The following is a 23995-nucleotide window of genomic DNA, read 5'->3' on the forward strand; positions in this document are numbered from 1 at the left end:
GCAACTGACAAAGGATTAATCTCCAAAATATACAAGCAGCTCATGCAGCTCAATATCAAAAAAACAACCCAATCCAAAAATGGGCAGAAGACCTAAACAGACATTTCTCCAAAGATGATATGCAGATTGCCAACAAACACATGAAAGGATACTGAACATCACTAATCATTAGAGAAATGTGAATCAAAACTACAATGAGGTATCGCCTCACACTGGTCAGAATGGCCATCATCAAAAAATCTACAAACACTAAATGCTGGAGAGGGTGTGGAGAAATGGGAACCCTCCTGCACTGTTGGTGGGAATGTAGGTTGATACAGCCGCTATGGAGAACAGTATGGAGGTTCCGTAAAAAACTAAAAATAGAACTATCGTACGACCCGGCAGTCCTACTACTGGACATATACCTTGAGAAAACCGTAATTCAAAAAGGAGCATGTGCCACAGTGTTTATTGCAGCACTATTTAGCCAGGACATGGAAGCAACCTAAGTGTCCATCGACAGATGAATGGATGAAGAAGATGTGGCACATATATACAATGGAATATTACTCAGCCATAGAAAGAAACAAAATTGAGTTATTCATATTGAGGTGGATGGACCTAGAGTCTGTCATACAGAGTGAAGTAAGTCAGAAAGAGAAAAACAAATACCGTATGCCAGCACATATATATGGAATCTAAAAAAAAAAAAAAAAAATGGTCATGAAGAACCTAGGGATAAGACGGGAATAAAGACACAGACCTCTTCTCTCATAATAAATGTTTCTTCTAACCTAGAGGCAGGATAGGAAGCAAGAGGTAGGGGATATGAGATATATGTATACATATAGCTGATTCACTTTGTTATACAGCAGAAACTAACACAACATTGTAAAGCAATTATACTCCAGTACAGATGTTAAAAAAAAAAACTATGGCTTTCTTAAAGTTGTAACACATAACAAGTATGTCTTACCTGCAAGATTTCTTTGCCTGTGAGAAAGCTTTCGCTACAAATTTTTAATTTTTCACTCTTCACTGGTAAAAACCACATAACATAAATTTTACAATCTTAAAAAGTTCAGTAGTGTTAAGTATATTCATTTTGTTGTGCAGCAGATCTCCAGAACTTTTTTTATCTTGCAAACCTGAAACTCAATACCTGTTTAAACAGCTATCCATTTCACCCCTGACCCCAGTCCCTAGTAACCACTATTCTACTTTCTGTTTCTATGATTTTGACTACTTTGGGGATACCTCATATAAGTGGAAACATTGAGTATTTGTCTTTTTGTGACTGGTTTCTTTCACTTAGCATGCTCTCCTCAAGGTTCATCCATATTGTAGCTTATACCAGATTTCCTTTCATTTTATGGCTAATATTCCATTGCTGTATATATCACATTTTTATCCAACCTCTTCATTTATTTTCTTTTTTCCATTTTTTTCATCTATTTAAAAATTTAAGTATAGATTATCTTTCCTGCTCACCCACTAAGTTTCTTTATCTCTAGGTTTTAACTTATTAAGGGACATAAACCATTTGTCTGACTTGTTCTTTGCAAGTCATATTAGTGGTTATTTTTTCCACCTATTTTGCTGCTGTATTGCTATATTAATTGTACAGTTAGAGATCTTTGAATTATTTTATTAGTTTCCTTAGATATTTAAGTGATTGAAAGTTTTAAAAGAACCTGGGACTTTAGCAGTTAAGTAATTAACCCCATAATGAGGCTTACAAATTCTTTTCCAATAGCATACAGACTCTGCACTGTACAGGTTTAAATTATTGCCCCTAACACTGCCTCAAGGCTTGTGACATTATAACTTTTCAACCAAGCAATGCTTAATTTGTTATGAAAGTGAAAGAAAAGTTAACTAATTGCATCAAAATTGTGCTGCTGACATCTGTTTCTGATAAAAATTTTAGTAATATGATAAGGATTAAAAGCATTGTGTGATTACAGGTTTCTGATTCCCACAATAGTAAACTGTCAATGACTTGTCTTTCTTTTGTGAATCATTTATATACGTGAGGTGTTATTAAGTCCAAACGGAAAAGAAATGTGGTGCTGAGGGACACTAAAGCAATAGCGTTTCTTTCTGAAACTCATCTTCTTAGAGTACGTGTTAAATTTGTTAAATAAATTATATTTTGCTCCTTGAATTTTGCAAAATAATTAAAAATTGTATGAAAGAATTTTTAATATATATTATATTTAGGGCATAATTTTTTCTAAAGCCACATAATATTATACACAGGTCATTGTTTTAAATCTGTTTTTCACTCTAGAACATATGATGAATTGTTTAAATTTTCCTTAAATTACTAGTATTAGAGGAAGAGATATGGCCTTTGAGGTCAAAATTTATTTGGAGGTAATGAAGGTATATATAAATGATCTTGAAACCAAACTCTGGTGGTAAGAAAGAAGAAAGCAATTCTTCAAAAGAAGATGCCTGATTAAGGTAATGGAAAGAAGAAGAGAGGGCAGAATCAGAAAGAAAGAGTCAAATAGAGAGGGAGGAAAGAAGAGTGACTAGGTAATAAGAAAGGGTGAAGTTAGTTTTTATTAAGAAAAGGAGAAGAGAATGAGGCCTACAGGGAGTTAGGGTTTTTTAACTTCTTACATAGCTGAGGTAGTTGCCTTTGAACTCTCAGAACCTGGAATAGAGTTGTTTGATCAGGTATTTTAGTATTGCTTGAAATTGCTGTTGTTGCTGAGCAACTTTGTCACTGGTGCATCTACTAGGGTTATCGCAAAAATAACCCTGGAGATGCTAATCTCAGCAACACATGCTTTTCAGTTAAGTCTCTAGGCTAGTCGGCTTGACTTGTATCAAGCATATTTGGTTCAGTAGCCCATTTTCTTTCCGCTGCACAATCCAGCTTTGGTAGGGAAGCACTGTTCTTGATTTACTGTATGTCCTACAACTTTGCTGAACTCATGTATTACGTGAAGTAAATTGATGTTCTGGGATATGTAATAGTCTGTGATCATGTCTTCTTTTTTTTTTTTGTGGTATGCGGGCCTCCCTCTGCTGCGGCCTCTCCCGTTGCGGAGCACAGGCTCCGGACGCGCAGGCTCAGCGGCCATGGCTCACGGGCCCAGCCGCTCCGCGGCATGTGGGATCCTCCCAGACAGGGGCGCGAACCCGGTGCTCCTGCATCGGCAGGCGGACGTGCAACCACTGCGCCACCAGGGAAGCCCCAATCATGTCTTCTGTACAAATTCATATTTTTATTTCTTCCTCTTTTTTGCTATTGTGACTTTAGGTAAGATACTAATTCTCTTAAACTTCACCTTTGTCGTGTACAAAATGAGCATTATGGACTATTTGAATCACAGGCTTGGAAGAATTATATGAGAGAGTTTGTGGAAGGGATCCAGTAAGATGTTGTAGCAGAGGGGTATTATACAGACATCCTAGTCTTATTTCCATTTTAATTGCAAATGTTTCTGTTTTTCCTTTCTGTGTCATTCTAGTGTTTAGTTTCAGAAAGAAGTCTTTTAAAATCACATTAACATACTCTCAAATGCCTGTTTTTTCAGCATTTTAATTCTGAATACTTTATCTGGTCAATTCTTGAATAATGGGATGATATAACATTTTAATTAAAACATTTTTCTATAGAAGTGAGGAATTGTTTCAGTGACATACTCTATGGTTGAATCTAAGGATATAATACAACTTTTATTTTAATAATAACTCCCTCATAGAGTTGTTTGGTATTATATGAGTTAATGTATGTTCAGTACTTGGCACAGTACCTGGCACTTAGGAAGCACTGTATATAGGTTAACTACTGTCATTGTCATCACCATTATCATTGTCCTCATTGTTGCCATCATCAGAGCAGTCTTTCCTGACTACTGTATATGTATACATATAGTAGCACTTCTATTCCAACATCATTCTCCTTTCCCTGCCTTACCTTTTTTTCTTAGCTCTTAATAACTACTTTATATTTTATTTATTTATTCATTTATGTGCTTATCATCTGTCTCCCTCAACTTCAGTATACATTCTTTACAGGCAAAGATGATTTTTTTCATGATTTATCTCCAGTACCTAGAACAGAGTATGTTACATAGTGTAAATATTTGATAAATGGATGAATGAGTAAATGACTGAACCAATGTTCCATTTACCTCTCAGAGTGAAAGATATTTCAGAGATTCACAGAATATATCTCTAATTTACCCCATTTGAGGAAAGTATTTGAACAGATTCTGTCAAACAGCAAATGAATCAGAATGGAGGCCTCAAAAGAAGATTATGAAGAGAAGAGGAAACAGTTAAAAGCAGTGATCCTTTCAGTATATATTACCAAATCCAAATGACTAATGATAGAGTGACAAAGTATACTAAACAAGAATTCTTGAAGTGAGAAGGACATTCTAATAGCCTTTAACCAAAAATAATTAACTTAAATGAATTAAAAGAACAGTGTAGAACTTCCCTGGTGGCACAGTGGTTAAGGATCCGCCTGCCAGTGCAGGGGACACGGGTTCGATCCCTGGTCCGGGAAGATACCACATGCCGCGGAGCAACTAAACCTGTGCGCCACAACTACTGAGCCTGCGCTCTAGAGCCCGCGAACCTCAACTGCTGAAGCCCACGTGCCTAGAGCCTGTGCTCCGCAACAAGAGAAGCCACCACAATGAGAAGCCTGCGCACGGCAGCGAAGAGTAGCTCCCGCTCGCCGCAACTAGAGAAAGCCTGTGTGCAGCAGCAATGAAGACCCAATGAAGGCATCCATAAATAAATAGATAGATGGATAGAGAGATAAAAGAACAATGTATATAGAGTTCATCAAACTGAAGGAAAAAACTCAGATGCTGAAAAAATATTTGCTAAAACTCAGCAGCTTTTCCTTTTCCATTAAAGTACATAAATGTAATAAAGTATATAAAAACAGAAAAAACTCACATTTTAAACTTGGTGAAATGCTTTATCTACTAATAACAGGTGTGCCCTCTATTATCGTTATCATTCATTGTTTTGTTTTATATGTTCTAGCATGTTCTATAAGATAAAATGATGGAATAATCAGTATAATATTAGAAAAGAGGAAAAATATATTTTATTTTATTGGTATGATGGATTGTATAGCTGGAAAACCTGAAACATATCAGTGAAAGATTACTAGGATTAATAAATGAAATTAGTAAATGAATATATATAAGATAAAATACACAGGAGTCAGTAGCCTTTCTTGATGCTGAAAATTTATTTTTAAAAAATTGAAAAAATAAACAATTCAAAGTAGTTTTAAAAACCAGAAAATGACTTAGGAATGAATTTAATAAGAGGAGTACAGTTCAGTATTAAGAAAGCTATAAAATCGCATTGAAAGATGTTATATTAAGACTGGAATAAAGGAAAATGTATGTTGGCTTTATAAAATACATTTCTAATTCTTATGATAGTGTTGTCATCTAAGGACTATGTCACAATTCCTTTTTACCCAAAGTCCATTAAAAAAAATTTATTGTACTTATCAAAATTCCATCAGGGTTTATGTTGGAATTGGATAAAATTTTCATGTTTGTTGACTTTGAAAATTTTTAAAAAGTAAGGAGTAAATAGCTATGCCAGATATGAAAATATACTCTAGAGCCACTATAATAAAAATAGGATGCACTGATATATATTTATGAATACAAAGGTTAGAAATAGATTCTAGTATAAATGGGAATTTAATTGGTAAAGGTGAAAATTTTAATTCAGTGGGAAAATGATAATCATATTGTCAAGACAGCACATATATCCAAAAATAAAAAGGAGAATCTTTGGTCTCTTATAGTACTCAAATAAATTCTATATGAACTAAAGGCTTAAGTGAAAAAATAAAAATTCTGCATTATGTGTATGATTTAGAAGTTGGAGAGAAATATCTAATCAGGTCTGGAAAAGCAGAAGGTATGAAAGAAAAGATAAGTCTAATTATGTAATAAGTAGAAATTTTGTTTGAAATTCAACTAAGTGAACAAACAATAGGTTGGGAAAAGTATTTATACCTCCAATAACAGTTAAGTAGCTGATATCTAAGATATAAGAAATTTTACATATTAATAACAAAAAGACAATCCAGTGTAGAAAAAAAAAAGTAGACAGGAGATATGAATAGATAACTCACAGAAGAGCAAATCCACGTAGCCAAAAAACACATGATCTAAAGTAGTATGGGAAATGCAAATTAAAGTAACAATGAGATAATCATTTTATATCTGAAGTTAAAAAGAGTTATGACACTCGATGCCTTTGGAAAATTAGAAAAAAGGGCATTGGTAGTAGAAATGTGAAGTTTACAGCTTAAAAACAGAAAAGCAATTTGACAGTTTCACTCCTGAGAATCTATCTCAGAGAAATAAAAGCCCAAATATGTAAAGATATATGTACTTTTTAATGTAAAGATCTCTTTGCAGTATTGTCAGTAGTGGTAAAAAACTGGGAACAAAGCAGGAAAAGCTGAATACATTTCATATGTTTCAGCCAAGTACCATTACACAGCCATTAAAAAGAATGGAATTGGATGTATTCCACTGCCTGCTATGAAATGAGAAAAATAAGATGCAGAGAAGTGTATGCTGGGACAACCCTATCCCCCAAGGAACAAAATAAGATTCTCAAACTTCTGCATATGTTTGTATATGATTATTTGAGAATGGAGAACAAGGTATGGGGCAGTATACCGGGAGTTATGGGGTAGGGGAAAGATGGTGAATGGGAAAATGGGGGTGGGGGGAGACTCAGTAGTTACAGGCTCATCTTTGAACAAGGGCTCAATTAGAACACTAACAGTACAGTAATAAAGGAGCTTGAGGTAAAAAAAGAGACCTCCTGATTTATGGGACACAAATGAAAGGTATAGAATTGTAACCTACCGTTTCTAGGCATGTTAACCATGGTGTATTAAGGGTTATTAACAATTTGTTTGGGAGGAGGCATTAAAAAAGGATATCAGTGTATATTATATATTCATTTTGGAGGCGCTATGGGAGTGAACTCACACATATACCTGGGGAACCATTCCAAGCAGAAGGAATAGCCAGTGGAAAGCCATTGTGTGTTTGGGAAGAGCAAGGAGGCCACTGAGGCTGGATAAGAGTGGTGGTGGGAGAGAGAAGCAGGAGATAAGATCAGAGAGGTAAGAGAAGTAAGTACAGGAGGTGATGGTGGTGGTAGGTTAGATCAGGAGTAGTGAGTTAATAGATATTTTTAGACCCTTGTAAGACATTGAGCAGCAAAGTGATAAGATCTGATTTACATTTCAAAAGGATTATTCTGGTCTTATTGAGAACAGACTGTGGTAAGGGATGGGCAAAGATAGAAGCAAAGAGACCAGTTGGGAGGCTGTTGTAATAATCCAGGTGAGAGATGATGGTGGCACATGTAGGCTGGTAGCACTAGAGGTGATGAGACCTGGTCAGATTTTGGCTATATTTTGAAAATAGAACCAACAGAATTCCCTGAGAGATTGGATGTGGGGTATAAAAGAAAGAGGAATTAAGTTAGCTGGTGGGAACTATCATAAAACAAAATAGAAAAAAGGGAGGGAAAGAGTGAGAGAGAGGAGGGAGGAAGAGAGGGGGATAAGAACCTTAAGAAGCAGCAGGAACTTAACACAAAGATTATCTTTGCTTTTGGTCTCTAGCCAAGTGTGTGTGTTTGTGTATGTTTGGGCTGGGATCTTCTGTACCAATTAAATCACACTACAGCCTGCTGTTCTCTCTCTCTCGCTCTCTTTTTTTTTTTTTTTTTTTTTTGTATAAGACTAACCCTGAATGGGCACATAATTGTATTGAGTTGTTACAGCGAATATTAAAATAATAGAAAAAGAAAAATGGGTGTTTTTGGGGAATTAGGTCAAGTACAGATTGAAACCTGTATATAAAGTGAAGTCAAAAAGGGAATGAGATAACAGGAATTCTTGTCTCGAAAGGGTAAGATGAAGGGAAGGAGTTAACACTAAGAATGAAAGAGGAGAGAGTCTTTCTTCTTCCACCTGGGGTATAGGACCTTGAAATAGGAATCTGAATTTTAAGACACAAGAACATCATTCATTTCTTCAACAAAATTGGGATTAAAAAAAACAACTTAGTACTAAATGATAACTGTTGGACAATGATAAATGTAAGCGGGGGGATGTTGTTGTTGAGGGAGGTGAAAATATTGCTGAAATTATATGGAATTCCTAACATATTCCAGGTGCTTCTGGGCAGTATATGGGAATTTAAGGGAAAAGAGAAATTTTTCCAATTTACCTCTGGGAAAACTCCAAGGGTTAATTCTGTGAATTTTCTGTTAATGAAATGTCATAAGCTGACATTTAAATTTTGGGAGACAAGCACCAGTTGGGAAAACAAGAAAGCCCGTCCTTCCTTTTAGTATTCTGGTGCAGTACTTGCTGGAGCAAGCTATTTGCCAGGTAACTTGTATGATCCATAGAAAGAAACTGGAGCTAGAAACATCAGTCTGCTTTCCTTGTTTTAAGTATCTATCAGGATCACTTCTATTCAAAATCAAAAGTTGTGTTCTGTGTAGCTTAATATTCTTTCATTTCTGCTGATTACTGTCAGCAATATTGACTACATCTAGGTCTGTCTCATCAAAGAATAGATAATAAATAATTCAGGAATAAACTTACTTTGGCTTTTATTAGCCTTCATTTAGTACCTCTGTTTCTAGGCTGAACTAGATAGTTGAGTATTCTTTAGGAATTGGCAGCCCCATTTTCTTATTAGAAAATGATAGGTGCATGGTTTTGTAATAAACATTTCTGAAATTTCAGATTGACTGAATGGGAGAAGGCTCTAGAAGGTACTGCATGTTAGGAATGGGGGATGAAGTAGGAAGGAGAGAGAATGAACAGGATTAACTCTAGGTAATTTTTGACATTTTTCTAACTGACCTGTTACCTCCTTCCCTCCCCTTGTTTGACGTGGGGAAGGGGTTGATGTTGTAGAGTTGAGATTTCACAGATACCTGGGGAAAGGAGAGGGGGCTAGTGGCATGATTAGATTTTACACAGTGTGGTGGAATGCTGTTCTTTCATTTTACTGTTAAGGCTTTTAGCTTTCAGAGTTGAGACCAGGCAAAGTCAGGTGATGCCAGGGACTGCTGCTTTCAGTGCTGTTGTCCTAGTGCTGGAGTTGACATGTTGTTACTCAAAAGGGATTGCAGTTCACTACTGGAAGATTTTAAGCAGACTAGGAACTAGGGATTTATAGAACAGACAAGGCAGTGGGAGCCAGGCTGGTGAGGAGGTACAGAAAGAAATCATTCTGAGGAAAGTAAGTTATTGTGTTCACTGCAAAAAACAACTGAAATCACAAGTGCCTGTTGGGTTTTAAGGGGACCTTGCTTCTGAAGTGGAACAGAGCCTTGCAGCTACACTTCTTACCAAAAATAGTTTCTTGACTTTTTCTTTAACAATTGTCACTAGAAGAAGTAAGGAAAAGGCAGATAGCCAAGAGGTAGTTCATCACATTTGGAGAGTAATAACATTGAAGTGTGTTTAGTAATAACACTCTGAGTTTAGACTGCTGTCCAACTGACAGACTTCTTATTTTTCATGTATTGTACCATCTACCTTTGTTGTAGCGTTGATTCCTAGGAGTTTAGGGTAGATTTAAACTTTGTTGGAGAAGTACAGTTTTTTTTTTTTCTTAAAGTTGACATTGACAAGCAGTGAGACTGATTTTTTTTTTCAGAAATATCTATCTTTATGTGATGTTCATTGATACAGTCAGTCAATATTTACTGAATATCAACCCTTTATTTAAGCACTGGTAATTCAAAGATAAATGAATCAGACATATTCTCTGTCTTGAAGTAGCTCACAGTTTATGAGCATGACATTATGTGGATACTTGAAAATATTCATTTGAATTTTTCTAATTAGGTTCATTTACCTTTGTTTAATATATAATTTAGTGTTTAGCAGGAAAATGCTTCTAATGTACTATATATGTGTCATTTAGCCTTTAGCAGCTTTATGAACACACTTATTTACTTCATAGTATCTGAAATATACAATTATTTCTTGGCCTCTTAATGTCACTTTAAGCTGAAAGTCTAGGTTTGACATGTTTTTGTTTATTCTAAAAATGTTTGGAACCTACTACCAACATCTTACTTCCAGAGTCCCTGCACCTTTAAAGGACTCTTTAATGAGCAAGAGAATGGCCACCCTGCTAAGACATCAGTGGTGATTTTTGATTAGAAGTTGATACTTAAATCTCTGCATCTGGTTCTCTTGTTTAAATGAGACTGGTTCAGCAGAGCAAAACAAAAATTGAAATGTTTTATATAATCTCAGTACCTGTAATTGTCCATAAACAATCAATTCTAGTTGTATGAACTCCCAAATCTTTGGTACACCAAAGATTGTACTAATAACTGTTGTAATTGGTCTTTGTGGCTGTGTGTTTAAACGTTGGAAATGGGACTTTAATATGAACATGCAGTAAACCTTAACCACAGAGGCACACACAGGTTCCAATATAATATAGAGCAGGAAAGAGACACATGTAAACAGACATATTCCTCATCTTAATATGTGGAGCCATACTTCCATAGAATTGCATTCAATGTTTATAAAGAGAGAGCTGGCAATGAAAAACTGCTGTTCCTATGGTTTTATTGTGTATTTTGATCTCTAGGTTATTTACTTTTTCTAAATGTGTAGGAATGGTATTAAAAGATGCTGGTATCAGTTAATTATTTAATTGAATAATAAAAAGTTGTATAATGGGAGGATGTCACTTGCCTTCATTTACCTTAGGAGAAGGTTATTGTTGAGAAAAAATGATTTTAAAATAATAAATAGTTTTGGATAAGAGATTCTTAGTTAAACATAAAAGCCATGGATAGTTTAAAGCTTAAGTATGATGTGGCATTGTAATTTCTTTTGCACTGGGACACTATTCATAAGAATGTCTTCAATAAAATATTTCATCACTAAATGTCTCTGTACAACACAAGGAGTACAATTTTCTCAGAAGCTTTTCTAATGAAAACTTATAATTTAGAAATATTAAATAAATACATTCAGTATGATGAATGATGATACCCATTTAATATAAAGAATGCCATAAAGCATCAAATAAAATATTAGTTTTAGTTCTTAATCTATTTTCTCTTTCAAAATATGTATTTATTAATAACAGTTTATAGAAATGAGAAATAATAGATGTGTCTGTACAAGTTTAAGTTCGTTCGAACTTTGAGTTTTAAAATCAAAATTGTTGATTTCTTTTATGTTAAACTTCTGAGAAGTAGTGAAAAGATTGTTGACCAGAGTAAGGAGATAAATATTTTATAAGATGGGGAGGTTCAATATATACCAAATACTATAGAACTATACTTTTGAAGAAGCCTTAATTGAATTCTTTAGCAGTGATAAAATCTCAGTTCCTCTTTAAGTTCTAAGTAATGAAGTTCATTTATTCAATCAGTAAATACTTATCGAGTTCCAGGCACTGTTCTATGGGCAGGAGTTAGAGCACTGAATAAAACAAAAATTCCTGCCTTAATGGTGTTTACATTCCAGTTGGATTAGACAAATAATACATGAAACAAATAAGTACAATATATAGTATTAGATTTGGAAATTGCTAGTGAGGAATATGAAGGTCTGGTTGTACTTTTAAATATGATAGGGGTGGCCTTGTAAGAAGGAGACATCTAAGCAGAGGCCTGAAGGATATGAAGGAGTGAGCCACATGGATATCTGGGGTAAGACCGCTTTGGTTAGAGGGAACAGGGAGCACAAAGTCTATGAGATGGGAAGATGCCTGGCTCTTTGAGGCTTAACTAGGAGGCCAGTACGCTGGAGTGCACCAGAGGGACAGTAATATGAGGTATTTGAGGTAATACAGTTATTACAAATATCTTACGATATGCTTAATTTTTCTTTTTTTTTTTAACATCTTTATTGCAGTATAATTGCTTTACAATGGTGTGTTAGTTTCTGCTTCATAACAAAGTGAATCAGTTATACATATACATATGTTCCCATATCTCTTCCCTCTTGCGTCTCCCTCCCACCCACCCTTAATTTTTCTTTAATTGTGCTTTTTGAAATAATGTCAGTCTGATAGCTTATGTACTTGCCACTATAGAGACTTATAAAAATACTGTGGAATAGATTTAAATAATTTTAGATAACATTATACTCAAAATTTTGTTTTTTATCCATCAGTCTCTCATTTTCTCTGGTTAGCTAGCTAGATAATATTCTGTGATTCTATTTTCAACAAGGACATAAACCGTTTTAGGTAGTTCACATATGTATCTGTATATAGGATGGTTAAAAATAACTATGGAAGAAGAATTAATATCCTTCAATATTAGACTCTCTGTGAGAGTGAGAGGCTATGAAATATAGGGAAAAAGATCCTTGGTTACCTGTTCAGACCCTGATTTTGTATTCAGATAGATTTGGTTTATATTCCAGCCCAACTCTGGACCAGCTTAGGAAAATTACATAATCTCTCTGACGCTTAATTGTTTTATCTTCAAAACAGGTGAATAAAATTACATACTTTGCTATTGTAAGCCTTAGAAATAATGTATGTAAAGGGTCTACACAGTACCTTTCCTGCTGGAGGCACTTAATAAATAGTAGGTATTGTCTTGATATGAATAAGAGATAAGGATGGTAGGGATTATTGAGGCCTACGGTTAATCTAGAAATTTTACAGAAGTTAATTGTTTCAGTTGTCGAACCTTTTTCTTGGTCTCTAGCAATGGGCAAATGGAAATAATTGGGTTTTCCCACTCTCTGCATTTACTGTTGAAGATGCTAAGGGGACATAGATTAACCTGTGGAAGAGATGATACAGAATTAGATGTAAAATGTTGTTGTTGTCCTGGGGATTCCTTTTCTCAATATTTGAATGATATAGGCAGAGGGGTTTATTATAGTCTTTGTCATAGTAACATCTGCACAGCAATGCCTTCCGCTCTACTCCTAGAGTACTTTATATATGCTTTTGCTACCATTTACATGTGCGTGTTTTACCATTATATGATAAATTGTATTGAGGATTTTTTGTTTCTGCCATAATTAGATTAAATATTCTTTAAAGAAGGAACAATGTCTTCATCTATAGTCTTAGTGTGAAGCCAAGTGGTGGTAAATTGGTACCACTAGTGTTAGCTCCAGGAGGGCAGGAATTTTAAATTTCTTTCATTCACTAATGTATGTTAAGCATTAGAACCGTACTTGGCACATAGTAAGTACTCAGTAAATATTTGTTGAATGAATGAGTCTTGTCTACCAAAGATAAACCTTTAATATTTAAGAATGTTAAGTCTTCTGGTATTAGATTGGGTCAGATTTGACAAAGTCTAGAACTGATGCTTAAATTAGTAGATAAGCTCTACAGAACTTAGAGTCAGCTAACACGTTTGCTTTGGAGTATCTCCTGGTTTGGAGAGCAGGAACTTACCCAATTTGGATCTTCAGCTGAAATGGTCAAAAGTCAGTTAGCAGTAAATAAAAATAGAAATAAAAATCTAGTGTTTTACAAATTCAATAACCAATCCATGATTAAGTCATACTTAACCATTTTGTGTTAGTAGTCACTAGTAAGGCACATCCTCCTGTGGGAAGGTATAGTGCTGAGAAATTTGTGAATTGTAAGCTATTAAGTTGAAGTAGTAAGTGAAGGAAATCAGGAAATGTATTTGGAATGTCATGAGACTTAATTTATAGTATTACTCTTAAATATTTAAGATTGGTAAAGAGTTTAATCATACTTTTTGTTTTACGTTTTTTTAATTAGTTAGAAAATAGATTTTATAGTTAAGCTTTATTTGAACACATATGTTTTCCTACTGAGAATAAAAAAATTTAAAAGATTGATAATATTTAATGCTATGTTTATATAGGAATTTGTTAGGTACAGGGTATTTATAGAGAGGGAAACATGAGCAATTGACCAAGAATGATTAACTGAAATAAGTTATACTAAAATATTATAATATATTATATTATAATATTATATATTATAATATCAAATTAAGCAAATTTGATACTCTAATAATAAATTTGATACGCTAATAATAAATGCAGGCTGTTAATTATTTTAATGTTACTTACTGACAACAATGAAAATGTTGAGAAATATTTTCATAAGAAAGATGGTATTATAAAATAGGTTGATAATCAGTATTTGTAGAAATGAATACTAGAAACCCTTCATTAGTGCATCATTAAATATTACATTTTTTACATCACATATTTTTCACTAGATTATAGAACTACAAAGGAATATCTTCCCTGAAACCTTGCTGCAATTTTGAATAAAAGGAATATGAAATTACATGGGAAAACTTAAAAGAGGAAAGACTGTCAAGAATTTTTGAAGTTTTGAAAGCCTTCAGCTGGGAGCATCTTTTCTCCTCTAAAGTGAGAAAACAAAATTTGGAAATTGAAGAAAGATGTATTTTACTTTATTCTTTGCTATGTAAAGTTAATAAACAGATCTTTAGTTAATGTTGAAAAACGTTTAAAAAGATATCAAAAATATTAGTGAACTCAGGCAAAGCTAGTTAAAGAAGCATAAAGAAACACTATTACCTGTGGTTTTGAAAAGCAAATGAAGAAACAAAAAAAATTTCCTGCAAAATATTAGCAGCCATGCAGCTAATTGAAAGTAGTAAACCTTATGAAAATTTATTATGTGAAAGTCTAAAGCTCCTATGTTAAAACATTCAGTGTCATGTCATTTTCAAGAAAGGAAGAGCAGATTTTAACTTTGAACTGAGACAGTTACATTTGTATTGCATTTTAAAACCCCATATATTTTAGGAAGATTAATATCCGTATTGTGGTTTTTAGAATATTGTTTCTGCAGACTAGTTTAACTGTTGCATTTTACAGCTATGTGAGTAGATGTTATAATGATAATCCTTTCCCATAATATATAGTATTATATTTTGGACCATAGGCCCATTTTACCTATTGTTAATTTTTAATTTAATATTTAAAACATTTGCTCTTTTCTAAAAATATAATTACTGCCTTAAATAAGATTTTTAGATGACTAACGTTTCATTGTACATTATTTCCAAGTTTTTAAGAATAGCGCTTATTGATTCAATGATGAATGAGGACTCTCTTCCTATAAATATTTGAGTGAAATGCACTTTTTTTTAACCTCTTCTGTACTCCACGTACAACTCTTTTGGCTATCTGACAAAGCTTAAAAATGTTTAAAATGTTTAGTGTGATAGAATAGATGTGTCTTGCCTAAGTTATCCAATTTGATTTTCTAATCAGAAATACTTAATCAGGCTGTTCTCACACTCTGAATTCACTGCTGCCTCTCTATCTTTGCTGGTGGTATTCACCACCCCCTTGCCTCTTGATTATCTCAATCCTTCTTCTTTTGAATAGCCATAATAGATGCCTGCTGCTACTGTTTTGTTCCAGCTACTACTCTCTTGCCCCTGTGCCAGTAGATAATCAGTCTCCCCAGTTTAGTTCATAATCTGAGGCTTCTTGATGAAATCTTTCCCTCAGCTGTTGTAAGTAGATACGTGAAGCAAGCTGTTAAAGTTTCTAATTGTTTCTATCAGAGGTTGAACATCTTTTATAAATGACTTCTGTTAAGATAAAAAAACATGTTTTCCAGATTTGCGGATGCAAAGAAGAAAGGAGGGATAATAAATATTCTTAAATGGCAGAATTAGGATATAGAAATGTCTTGCAGGATGAAGCAATAGATTGAATCCAAGAAGATAAAATTAAACCTGTATTAGGTTGGAATATTTCCCCACCCTCACTTGCAGTGAAGGAGGATAGGCAGGAAGATTGGACCTGGGCAGAGAAGTGGATTAACAGCCGCGGATTTAAAAATTATTTAGGAGTTTTGGTTGACAGTGAATTCCATATGCAGAAAAGGTTATGTCATGTAGGGTTGCTCATAGATATATTGTCTGTGTATGTAATATATACAGTTGACTTAAAGTAAGTGAATAAACGTTGCAGGCCTATTTTGTGTTTATGTTTCAAGGCACTTAAAATTGCATTTTTTTTTAGAGTAGGAAGTACTTATCTTGAGGAAATTTCTGATCGCATACTCTACTGTCAAGAGTAGAAGAAAGATGGGAGCTGTAGAGATATGTTTCAGTATGTAAATTCCTCTTCATTGTAGTTCAGTTGAGGATACTTCCTTCCTTATGCTTTTCTAGGTGGGGTAGGATGGGCTTCCTGATCCTCCTCGATTGTGCTGGATGACCACTGCTCCACTCACCCATACATGGAGCCACACATTCCTCCTCCACCACTGGAGCGCCAGTCACCTGGCTGAGCTCTTCCCTTGGGATGGGCTCGCTTCTTTGCCTACTTTTCAGAGTTTGGTGAGAGGAATGCTGCTGCTGTTTCATTCTCCTTAATCACCAGCTAATCTTTGTAGAGAAGATCAACTTGTTAAAGAAACTTTATTATCAGAGGAGTTGTTATTACTGAACTGTTTTATATATATTGGCTTTTTTCTGTGTTATTCTGTATGTTGAATACAATGTAGATAGTGCCCAAAGTTAGACCTAACATTACTGAACACTAGAGAGAGTAGAAAATATTCTTTATTCTATAGCTGTTGAGTACTTTTTAATATGAGATGGTGATAGTCTATTTTTCCATCTTGTTTAAAGAAGTCACCTTTATTCACCAAGTGCCTTCTATTTCCATTCTTGTTCAGTAGTGACTTGATTGATTGTGTCACCTGTGCAGTAGTTGAAAATGGATATAGTACACAATTTCAGGACCTCCCTGCTTCCTTGTAGATCATTTAGCCGTATGTAAGTGATTTAACAGTCATGCAGTCAGGATTTTCAGAGTAAATAATTTCTATCTCCATTACTGTATCTTTGTATTCGTGAACACTTGCAGGAACATAATATTCTTCAGTTAAATTTATACAGGTTAAAAAAAATCAGGCTAAAAATAAATAACAATTTTAAATCAGGCTAATTTAAACATTTGGAAACCTGTATTTTTGTAGTAATGGTGATTGAAGAGCATTTAATTTTAAAATACCAGCAATTGATTAAGTATAAATGTAGTGAGGAATTAATGTAGTTTTTTTGTAGAGGCACAATCTTGTGTACATTTTAACTTACAGTTATGTTATGACTTTTACAAGCTTTTTATTTTTTAATCAAAATATATTTTAGCAGAGTTTAAAAGAAATAGTAAACCAAATTTCTTTACATAATAGATTATAAGAAAATGTTGAGTGCCAAGTCCTGATAAGGTATTTAAAAAACTATTGCTTCTTTAGTTATGAATATTTCTTCCTATTACCCAGTTTGTCACGTGCCTAATTACATGGTTGTTTAGGTTGATTTAAGATTACAGTTATCTATGTTGAAAGTTCATAGCCTTAGAGCACCCATTTTTTGTGTGTGTCAGCTAAATCAACAATTTTATTTACTCATTTATAACTGTGATAAGTAAAAAAAAAACAATTGATTTTAAAAGAATCATTATACATTTTAAGACAGTATGCAGATTCCATCTTAGTAGCTCCAAAATAATACACATTTGAGTTGAAGGAGGAGAAAACCAGTGTTGTGCTGGAGTACTGTCCTCACTTTCACCAGAAAATGTATTTAAATTAGAATTTCCAAATGTGAGAAATCTGAAAGGAATGAAAACTGCTAGTCCTTAATGTTAGCGTATGGTTGGTGTTAGCCAAAATGAAGTTCAGGCCGTGATGCTGTCTGTAGCCACTGTATGACCTACACAAAGGCAATCAGACACACTTCTTTCTTTTTCCTTTTCTTTTTTCCTTTTTTCTTTTTCTTTTCTTTTTTTTTTTTTTTTTTTAACTAATTGGCCCATGTTTAGTTTACTGAATGTCATCTGGACTCAGTAAAAATCAAGTGACCTGCATTGAATTAGTGTAATTGTAATACAAACAGAATATCGCATAGTTTTGGTCTTATACAGGAAAGGAGAACGTTGGAAAGATTTTTCTGTTTGATAAATAGAAACTGAAGATACGGGGATCCAGACCTGGTTCATACTTGATTTTTACCCTTCATGTCTTTTTGTAAGATCAGTATTCGGGCTGTTAGGCTTTTCCCCTATAAAAAATGTTGGTTTTCCCTATAAAACTTATTATGAAGGAAATTTTTAAAAAATCTTACAAATTAAAAAAAAAATCTTACCAATCTTACAAAAGTCATAGATCTAATTCCTCTTTAAATCTTAAGAAAGTTAGCATTGTCCAAAACAGAAGTACTTTTCTGCACTACTGGGATTGTCAGGAACTTGGCATATTTTTTTACCTTTATCATTACTAATATTGCGGCCCCTTCAAATGTCATTTTATTAGTTTTCTGTAGTTTATATTTATTCCGTTTCAGAGAGGCAATAGCTACATTTGCCAAGGGAACAAAGAACTGAAAAGTTTAAATGTCTTTTTTAATAATATGTTTACATTTTTAACCGTATGACTTGGATCTTATAATTAAATCACTTAATTTGATTTTGAAAGTGTCATTTTAAAATGGAGTTATTTGGCCTTCTGAAAGTCATATATAGTCTGCCTAACTTATACTCTTGTATTAGGACACTGAAGATAAAGGACAGTAGCCATAAACAGGTTAGATTTTCCTATTATTATTTCAAAGAACCTTGTACTTTTTGTCTTTAATTTATTTATTGAAATTTTTGTGGGGTTTTTGTTTGTTTGTTTAATGTTTGTCTTCCCTACCAGATTGCGTGTCTCAAGGGAGCAGGCACTGGATCTTCCCTTTTTTTAAATGTAGTATTCCTTAATGCCTAAAACAATGCCTGGCATATGATAGGCAGTAGAATTAGTTAAATAATGTAAAAAATGAATAAGGACATTATTTAGATTAGTTTTTACAAAAATCTATTATCTGAGCAATACTCAAGTACTCAATAATCTAGTAATTATCAGATTAGTGTAATTGCAATGGTAGAATCCTGGCTGTTCTACTTTCAGGTTTTATCACCTAAGGCAAATTTAACCTTTCCATATCTCATTTTTTTTCCATATGTAAAATGAGAATAATTATAGTCTTTATTTGGAGCCATTATGAGGATTAAATGAAATAATTAATGTAAAATCCTTGGGAAGTGCCCCACAAATGTGTATTGATATTACTATTGTTCTCTTTCTTATTATTTTAGAGGTACTTCGGAATCATGGAAGGAATATATGGCTTTATTAGAGAGAGTTGTATTATGAAACCTTCAAAGAATAGGTAAGGTTCTAATAGGATATTAAAAGATGAGTGTTAGGCAGTGGCTCATGGGCAAAAGGGATCTGTCTGTAAGCCATGCCAAGAAGTCTGTACTTTATTTTGTAACTGATGGGGAAAGACTGGTTTGAAGTAGGGCCTGAGATGCAGATTTACACTGTAGAAAGGCTGTTTTGCAAGCAGTATAGAGGAAAGCTACCAGAGGCAGATAGAGCTGGCAGGCAGATTATTGTGATCTTAAAATGATATGTCAATTTTGTATTGTATCTGAGTAAAATTGATATAAAAATATAAGAAATTGTGCAGATAATGGTCATCCTCATCGTATTTATTATTATTCATAATAATAATTGCAGATACCACTTATTGGCTTCTTACCATATGCAGTGTTTTTGTATTCATCTCACTTAAGTCTTATAGAGTTACTGTAAGGTAGTAATTCTTAAAATGTGGTCCTAGACCAGCGACATCAGCATCTTCTGAACACTTGTTAGAAGTGCAAATTCTTGAGCCTCACCCAGGTCTGTGGAATCTGAATCTCTCGGGGTGGGGTTCAGCAATCTTCATTTCAACATGACCTCCAAGGAATTCTGATCCATGGTAAAATTTAAAAGAACCATTGTTGTATGTGTGTATTTATACAGATGAAAAACTGTTTAGTGATGTTAAATAAAGGGTAAGATGTTTTAAATAATATACTGTTAATTCTTTAGTTTTTCTTGTTTAATGTATTAAATGTAGTTTAGCAAGTATCTGATCAGTAAACCCCAGTTTTCTCTTACTTTCGTTCTGAAATTAGAAATATTTTCTGATAGGAAATATGTTGTCTTCAGATTAATTTAGTGAACCAAAAACACTCTGTGTTATCTGTAGGGTGGCAATGTAGCTTGATGGTTAAGAACACCAGCTTTGGAACTACACCGTCAGGGTTTAATTTCTAATTCTGTCCTTTATTAGGGCAAGGTATTTAATCTCCCTATGCCTTAGTCTTCTGCTATATAAAATGGAGTAATAATCCCTCATTGGGTTTTTGGGAAGAGTAAAAGAAATATTTTTTGTAAAGCTACTTGCCATGCACATTGTCTATATATAGTAGGTATAATACTAACAACAGTTATTATTACATATAACATGTAAATGTATCAAAAGTTACATAACAAAAAATTTTTTAAATAGTGCTAAGATAGCCTAAGCACAGGATGTTTGTCATTAAAACAATATATTGGTTAAATGGCTATTGCTTGCCTGAACTTTAAGGGCTCATTCTCTTTTTTCTGGTTTTAGTATTGATAGAACGCATGTTCCTTTCCTTCTTGTCTTCCAGCCTCTACCCATCACTTATCTCCTCTCTGTTATGGAACTTGACAGGCTCAGGTTCTTCTCATTTTAAGAAACAAACAAGTTTCCTTTGGGCTCCTACTATTCTCCACTTGCTGCCCTGTCTTACTCCTTCCTCTCAGAGCCATGTATAAAATGACTGATGGATACTTGATGCCTTAATTTCCTCACTTCCTTCCCATTTACCACTGGACAAACTTTGGCTGTTTCTTCTCCACCATTCTACTGAAATTGTTCACAGTTTTACTTCTATTTGGCATTGGTAACCATTTCCTTCTTAAATCTCCTCTTTTCTTTAGACTTGTTTCTCATTATCTACTTAGATAATTATCTTTTCTGTACTGTCATGAGACACTTCAAATCCAAATCTCCAAATCTGTTTCCTCATCAGACTTGTTTTACCTTTGTATTTTCTGTCTTGGTTAATGATACTACCATCTAACCAGATGCCAGGTTGAAAATCTATTCTCCCACCGTCCAGTCTTCCACTGTTAATCAATCACCAAGTCCTATTGATGCGGCCTCCTGAACTTCGTGAAATTTCTTTCCTTCCTGTCCAGATTCTCTGCCACTGAGCTAATTTAAGTTCTCATTATTCACCATTATTCATTCACGTTACTTCCTTAATATCACTTACATATATCCCCTTCTTTCCATCTACATCTTTATTTCCTCATTTCAGACCTCATCATTTTTCTTCTGGATTTCTACAACAGTCTCCTAACTGTTGTCATAGTGTTCCATTTCACTCCCCCTTTCCAAAGTTTCCTTCATGATACTGCTAGACTGATCATTCTAAAATGAAACACAGATCGTATTACTTCCTTACTTATAATCCTCCCATTAAAAAGCAGTTTCTTTCATTTATCTTTAGATTAAGAGCCGGACTCTTAAGGGTGTTATACAAAGCCTTGGGCTCTGCCTACCTCTTTATTCATGTGATAGCCCCTTTCCTTTAGCCATACTGTCATTTGTAGATATTTTAGGTTCTTACTGCTGTCCTCTGTTCAGTGTTACTTCACTGTGCCTGCATTTTTTTCTCCCATCTGTCTTCTCTACAGTCTAACCTGGGAACCTTTCCTCTGGGCTTTCTTAGCACCCTGTGTACCTTAAGATCATAGGATTTATTACAATCTGTTATAATTTGTCTGACTTTTTCACCAGATTATACATTTACTGAGAGCAGCTTGTGTGACTTCTATTTTATGTGTTCAGTGTCTAAAGCAATGCTTTGTGACATAGTAGGTGTAAAACAAATGGTTAATGCATACATATAAATTTCAAATACATAATTTTTATGTACATTTTTTAATAACTAGGAAGGTTGAGGTGGACATGTCTATATTGTATATCACTAAATCTGGATAAACCTTGAAAGGAAAGAAGAGCATTATTTCTTTCTTATCAGTTAACAGCTTGAGTGCTACCATGTGTTCAGCCCTGGGTGAGACACTGCATGAATGAAATCAAAAGAAATGAGAGGGATGGACTGCTGTTATAATTTGCTTTTTCTTTGACAAAATATTTCTTTAAATAATACATTTAATACTCATAATTTATCATATTTTATTTTTAGTCCACTTTAGTTTTGGGGAAACAAAATAGAACTCCTTTAGGTTAGCATCTAAAATGCTAATTTTGAACTTTACTGAGTATAGTATGGCACTAGTCCAACACAATCTGTTAAAAATTTTCCTCTGGGTCAGATCTAAGTTGAGAAGAATGAGGTAACTTTAATGTGAACCCAGATTGTACTTCAGTCTCTCTCCAGTGAATTGCCAAATTCACAATTCCATTTGTATCTGGAATTGGGGAAGCTGAGTTTAATATGGATTTTTGCCAATGATAGCAAATCTTGGCAAGATAGTCTTGTTCTCTGTGCTTTATTATATAGTCTTATTATAAAGTTTTTCACATGTTTATTTGGAAGTACCTCTCATATACTTTATTCTTTTGGTGGTTAATCATTTACTGTCAAATCTTCCTTTTCTGAGAAGGCCAGCTTACATTTTTATACATTACCATTAGTTATCCTGTTCTGTTTCTTTGCTAGATTTATAGATTTTAAAGCTGTACAGGTGTCTTAGGGGTCATTACATCTAAATCCCTCTTTTTTTGGAAATTAAAAACCTTAGCGAAGCCGAAAGAGACTGCTATATATTAATTCATGCAATATTTATTGAGTGCCTGCTGTGACACTGTTTTAGGCCCTGGGATATAGGAGTGAATGAAACAATCTTCCAGGCTTTTAGGTACTTACATTATAGTGGGGAGAGACAATAAATTACACGCAAAAAAGTAAACATATCAGGTGCCGATAACTGCTATGCAAGAAAAATAAAGCAGGATAAGAGGGAATACAGAATGACAAAGGTGTTTGTGGGTAATATATATAAGATGGTCAAGAAAGGCCTGTCTGATAAGGTGACTTTTAGTAGAGATCTAAAGGAGGTAAGTAAATGAGCCACGCAGATTTCTGGCAAAAGAGTATTCTCGTCAGAGGAAACTGATGTGGCAGTGTGTTTGGTGTTTAAGGAGCGTTGTGGAGATTTATATGGCTACAGCTGGATAAGAAGGGGAGAGAAGCAGGAGATGAGGTCAGAGAGGTAGTAGAGGACCAGTTCACTTAGAGCCTTAATAAACCATGATGAACTCTTTTACTGGGAGTGAGATAGGAATCCATTGGAAGATTTTGAGCAGACGACTGATGTGGTCTGACATAGGATTTAAAAGGTATATTCTTCTTTCTTGAGAAGGGATTGTAGCAGAGCAAGGATGGAAGCAAAGTGAACAGTGATGGAGGTTAGTTCTCTGGTAGTCCAGGTATGAGATGATGCTGGCTTGGATCAGGGTGGTAAAGTTAGAGGTATTGAGAAGTGGTCACATTCTGGATGTATGCCATATTTTTTATGGTATGTGAATTATGTCTCAATCTGTTATATAATGACTAGTAAATGAAATTGGATAGGTTTAAAAACGTAACAAAATGACCCTACTATCACCACTATGATGAAGACTCTCTGTTTGTTTTCGTTTTTGTGGCTGTGCCACACGGCATGTGAGATCTTAGTTCCCCGACCAGGGATCGAACGCTTGCCCCCTGCATTGGAAGTGTGGAGTCTTAACCGCTGGACCGCTGGGAAGTCCCACTATGATGAAGACTCTTAAGACTTGGGTCCAAGCCACATAGCCATTTAAGGGTAGAGCTGGGACGGAACCTTTTTCTGTTTTCTTCTCAATCTTTTCTGATTACATTTTGTACTCTTACATTCTTTTATTCAACAAACATTTATCGAGCACCCACTGTATACTAAGCATTGTGCGTGGAACTGAGGATACAAAAGACATTTGGGAGTTAGAATCACCTGGATTTGGTGACCAAAATGACTGAAGTTTCCAGTTTAGGAGGCTGTTT

The 23995-nt window shown here is 34.3% G+C and overlaps 1 protein-coding gene and 1 long non-coding RNA gene across 6 annotated transcripts in view; both read left to right on the forward strand.

Annotated features, from left to right (window-relative positions):
- The window catches only part of STK3 (serine/threonine kinase 3), a 340768-nt gene that overhangs the window by 140371 nt on the left and 176402 nt on the right, over window positions 1–23995 (forward strand). The window lies entirely within an intron of this gene.
- On the forward strand, window positions 14182–19820 carry LOC129392847 (uncharacterized). The gene is made up of 5 exons (XR_008619516.1): window positions 14182–14410; window positions 16198–16365; window positions 18584–18617; window positions 19172–19245; window positions 19702–19820. It is a non-coding gene; the product is annotated as an uncharacterized lncRNA (long non-coding RNA).

The sequence above is a fragment of the Physeter macrocephalus genome, chromosome 15 (genome assembly GCF_002837175.3).
Source record: "Physeter macrocephalus isolate SW-GA chromosome 15, ASM283717v5, whole genome shotgun sequence".
In the NCBI taxonomy this organism is placed as follows: Eukaryota; Metazoa; Chordata; class Mammalia; order Artiodactyla; family Physeteridae; genus Physeter; species Physeter macrocephalus.